At 40.9% G+C, this 5,000-nt stretch overlaps 1 protein-coding gene across 1 annotated transcript in view; it reads left to right on the top strand.

Annotated features, from left to right (window-relative positions):
* The first annotated feature begins 1,475 nt into the window (after nucleotides 1-1,475).
* Nucleotides 1,476-5,000, top strand: part of LOC135096236 (collagen alpha-1(I) chain-like) — a 16,792-nt gene continuing 13,267 nt past the window's right edge. Inside the window, 1 exon segment of the mRNA XM_063997600.1 lies at nucleotides 1,476-1,634. The gene's annotated coding sequence lies outside the window, so the exon portion shown is untranslated.

Genomic DNA, 5,000 nt, shown 5'->3' with positions numbered 1-5,000 from the left:
CCTTTACTTATAATCTGAACTGGAAACTTCACATCTCATCTCTAGCTAAAACAGCTTCTATGAAGTTAGGTGTTCTGAGACGTCTCAGCCAGTTTTTCTCACCCCCCCAGCTGCTAACTCTGTACAAGGGCCTTATCCGTCCATGTATGGAGTATGCTTCACATGTCTGGGGGGGTTCCACTCATACTGCTCTTCTAGACAGGGTGGAATCAAAAGCTTTTCGTCTCATCAACTCCTCTCCTCTAACTGACTGTCTTCAGCCTCTCTCTCACCGCCGCAGTGTTGCACATCTAGCTGTCTTCTACCGCTATTTTCATGCTAACTGCTCTTCTGATCTTGCTAACTGCATGCCTCCCCTCCTTCCACGGCCTCGCTGCACAACACTTTCTTCTTTCTCTCACCACTATTCTGTCCACCTCTCTAACGCAAGAGTTAACCAGTATTCTCAATCATTCATCCCTTTCTCTGGTAAACTCTGGAACTCCCTGCCTGCTTCTGTATTTCCACCTTCCTATGACTTGAATTCCTGCAAGAGGGAGGTTTCAACACACTTATCCACCAATTTTTGACCACTGCTTTGAGCCTTTTGTGGGACTGACATTCCAGTGGACATTTTTTTTTATTAGATTTGCGTTGCCCTTGGCCAGTGTCACTCCTACACAAAAAAAAAAAAAAAAATATGAGGCGTGCGAGGACCAGAAGGCGTAAGATGAGTTTTAAAAGCTACCTGGGGGGATTCATAATTGTAAATATACACTGAAATAACATTGATAAGAGTGTTTTGAGGTCGTAGCTGGTTTAAACAAGTCCCCCGTTGACTAAGCGATCAGTGACGGGTTGTGCTTGTGGTAAACAAGGAATAAACTAGTTTTTACACATTACGAGTCTTTCAATAGATACAAAACAGGTAAAATAAAAGTAATTCATGCATTTTAAACGTTCTAAAGACCCCAGGAAGTTTATTAAAGTTCCCCATTGAAGGGTGGCCAGCAAGGGGCGCCGTGAGCTTTAATAAACAACGATAAAAAAATAGGATACAAGCTTATATACTCTAGAAACCTTACAGAATAGATAAAATAATAGTAATAGAGGCATTTTAAAGATTGTAGACCCTAGGAAGTTTATTTAAGTCCCCCATTGAAGGGTGGCCAGCAAGGGGCGCCGTGAGCTTTAATAAACAACGATAAAAAAAATAGGATATAGGCTTATACACACTAGAAACCTTACAGAATAGATAAAATAATAGTAATAGAGGCATTTTAAAGATTGTAGACCCTAGGAAGTTTATTTAAGTCCCCCATTGAAGGCTGGCCAGCAAGGGGAGCCGTGAGCTTTAATAAACAACGATAAAAAAAAATAGGATATAGGCTTATACACACTAGAAACCTTACAGAATAGATAAAATAATAGTAATAGAGGCATTTTAAAGATTGTAGACCCTAGGAAGTTTATTTAAGTCCCCCATTGAAGGGTGGCCAGCAAGGGCGCCGTGTGCTACCATCTGGCGGCCGGCGTGGGAGTCCGATCTTTATCCCAACACTGCAAGGACGCTAAAATAAGAGTGATTCAACTGCAAGACCTTGTGTGTCTTAACCACCATGGTGTGAGCAGTGCCCGGCAACGATGTCTAAATGGTGAGGGGGTGTACGTGCCCTTAACTACCGTGAGAGTTGAAGAAATAGGAGTCGAGGGGGGCCGAGTGCTACCCGCCAGGTTCTGTTCGTTTCCCACAGTATTGATTATTCTTCCAGGGCGCCTCGTTAGGGCCCCCGCGCCGCCCCTGGGTGTAGGCGTGGGCGTGGGCGTGGGTGGTAAGCGAGGGTGCCGTGGGCGGGCTGTGGGCGCCGTGGTTTGGCTGTGCAGTGATTGGGTGGGCTGTGGGTGACCGCCATGTGTGTGTGTGTGTACGTATTGGTTTGTGTGTGTGTATGTTTGTGTATGTGTACATATGTAGGTGTGTGTGTGTGTTTGTGGGTTTCGTGTGCGTTTGTGTACGTGTGTGCGTGTGTGTGTGTGGTTTTGTTGGGTGTGTGTATGTGTTTGTGTGTGTGTGTGTGTTTGTGTGTACGTGTAGGCTGGGTTGGTGTTTATGTACGTGTGTGTGTGTGTGTGTGTGTTTGTGTTTGTTTGGGTTAGGTTAGATTGACGTGTGTTTGTTTGTTGGTTTGTTAGGTTAAGTGTGTGTGTGTGTGTGTGTGTTTGTGGGGCAGCTAGGTTAAATGTGTTTGTTTGTTTGTTTAGAAATGGTTAGGTTAAGTGTGTGTGTGTGTGTGTGTGTGCGTGTGCGTGTGTGTATTTGTTTGTTTGTTTGTTTGTTTGTTTGTTTGTTTGTTTGTTTTCCTTCTCATTACAGATTTATCAGTTATTTGCTATCTCCTTTTTTATTAATTTCTTCATTTCCTCATTTCTCTCTCTCTCTCTCTCTCTCTCTCTCTCTCTCTCTCTCTCTCTCTCTCTCTCTCTCTCTCTCTCTCTCTCTCTCATTCATTTATTTATTTATTTATTTCGCTTTTCATAATTTCTCTTCATCTTTTTCTTCCTTTTGTTTTTGTTTTCTTATTTATTGTCAATCTTCCATTCATTCTTTCTTAATAAATATCTGACTCTATTTGCTATCTCCTTTTATTTATTTATTTATTCATTTCCTTTTCTTTTTCTTGTTATTCTCTCTCTCTCTTTCTCTCTTTCTTTATCTCTCTCTTTCTCTCTCTCTCATTGTTTATTTATTTGTTATTGTTATTGCTATTTCATTATATCTTACTTTTACTTCATTATTCCTCTGTTTATCATATTTTCCTCCTCTTCCTTCATTTATCTAATCTTCTTTTCACTTCTCCATCTTTTATTTTCATCTTTTTGCATATTTGTCGTTCATTTCCTGAGTTTTATTTGCATTTTCTCTATTTATTCATATTTCTTCTCTATTTCTCTCATTTCTTGTATTTCTCTTCTTCCTTCCTTCCTTCCTTGCTCTGCTAATTCTAATATTTTATCATTAATCTTTATATAACTTTGCGTCTATGTAATTCTGAAGTATTATGTAATTTGTGTAATGTGTTTGTAATTGTGTGTGTGTGTATGTGTGTGTGTGTGTGTGTGTGTGTGTGTGTGTGTGTGTGTGTGTGTGTGTGTGTGTGTTTGTTTTCAGTAATTTTACAAGTGTTTTTTTTTTTAGTTCCTGTGTTGAATAATCTTCTTTAACTTGAAAATTCTTCCTTTTTTTGTGCCTATCAAGCAAAACACACAAATTTGTTTCTTTAGGCCTATCGTCATAAGCCTTTCACTCGTGCCTAAGTGTAATTAATTTAAGCTTCTGTCTTGGTTGCCTTCACTAATTCATTAACTTCGAAATATCTTTACGTTTTTTAACATTAACGTTTTGCATTAAGGTATCAGCTATTAGAACATTGAAAACTCCCTTGAAAACCTCAATAACTTCCACTACAGCCTGTTGAACTATCCCTGGAACCTTGAAAACCCTAATAACTTCCACTACAGCCTGTTAAACTATCCCTGGAACCTTGAAAACCCTAATAACTTCCACTACAGCCTGTTAAACTATCCCTGGAACCTTGAAAAACCCCAGTAACTTCCACTACAGCCTGTTAAACTATCCCTGGAACCTTGAAAACCCTAATAACTTTCACTACAGCCTGTTAAACTATCCCTGGAACCTTGAAAACCCCAGTAACTTCCACTACAGCCTGTTAAACTATCCCAGGAACCTTGAAAAACCCCAGTAACTTCCACTACAGCCTGTTAAACTATCCCTGGAGCCTTGAAAACTCTAATAACTTCCACTACAGCTTGTTAAACTATCCCTGGAACCTTGAAAACCCTAATAACTTCCACTACAGCCTGTTAAACTATCCCTGGAGCCTTGAAAACCCCCAATAACTTCCACTACAGCCTGTTAAACTATCCCTGGAGCCTTGAAAACCCCAGTAACTTCCACTACAGCCTGTTAAACTATCCCTGGAACCTTGAAAACCCCAGTAACTTCCACTACAGCCTGTTGAACTATCCCAGGAACCTTGAAAAACCCCAGTAACTTCCAGTACAGCCTGTTGAACTATCCCTGGAACCTTGAAAAACCCCAATAACTTCCACTACAGCCTGTTAAACTATCCCAGGAACCTTGAAAAACCCCAGTAACTTCCACTACAGCCTGTTGAACTATCCCAGGAACCTTGAAAAACCCCAGTAACTTCCACTACAGCCTGTTAAACTATCCCTGGAACCTTGAAAACCCCAGTAACTTCCACTACAGCCTGTTAAACTATCCCTGGAACCTTGAAAACCCCAGTAGCTTCCACTACAGCCTGTTGAACTATCCCTGGAGCCTTGAAAAACCCCAGTTACTGCCACTACAGCCTGTTAAACTATCCCAGGACCCTTGAAAACCCTAATAACTTTCACTACAGCCTGTTAAACTATCCCTGGAACCTTGAAAACGCCAGTAACTTCCACTACAGCCTGTTAAACTATCCCTGGAACCTTGAAAAACCCCAGTAACTTCCTAAACACCTTACTCTCTCAACTCAAATTTTTCCCAAGTCCATGAAAAGACATAGCCAGATTTTCATGAGTGTTTCCCCTGTCGGTAATGCAGAAATGTTGTTAATCTGTCGCTGGAACGTTAAAAACACCATTAAAAACAATTGCAGCTTCAACTACAGCGTTTTAAATGTAGTGAAGATGAACGCTAGACTGGTCTGGTGTGCCCTTGAATGTGTGAACTGAACGACCGTAAAATTTGGAAATATCTTGAATCGGGGACAGTTAATCGGCAAGAAGGGGCCTCGTCTGTGAACGCAGCCATTTTATTTGTGTAGTTAGGTCACGTTAATGCAGAAATTTAGGCGGCCATTGCAGTATTTGAGGTTTTTGTAGTCTAGATCTTCGGCGGACCAGAAAAAAAAAGAAAAAAAAGGGTCGACGTTCGGGGTTCAGTCGCGCAGAAAGCGTTCATCGAGAAGGAGAAACAAAATTATCTTTCT

The sequence above is a fragment of the Scylla paramamosain genome, unplaced genomic scaffold, assembly GCF_035594125.1.
Source record: "Scylla paramamosain isolate STU-SP2022 unplaced genomic scaffold, ASM3559412v1 Contig3, whole genome shotgun sequence".
Classification (NCBI taxonomy): Eukaryota; Metazoa; Arthropoda; class Malacostraca; order Decapoda; family Portunidae; genus Scylla; species Scylla paramamosain.
The sequence above is the reverse complement of the archived record's forward strand: the minus strand, read 5'-3'. Positions and strand labels throughout refer to the sequence as shown.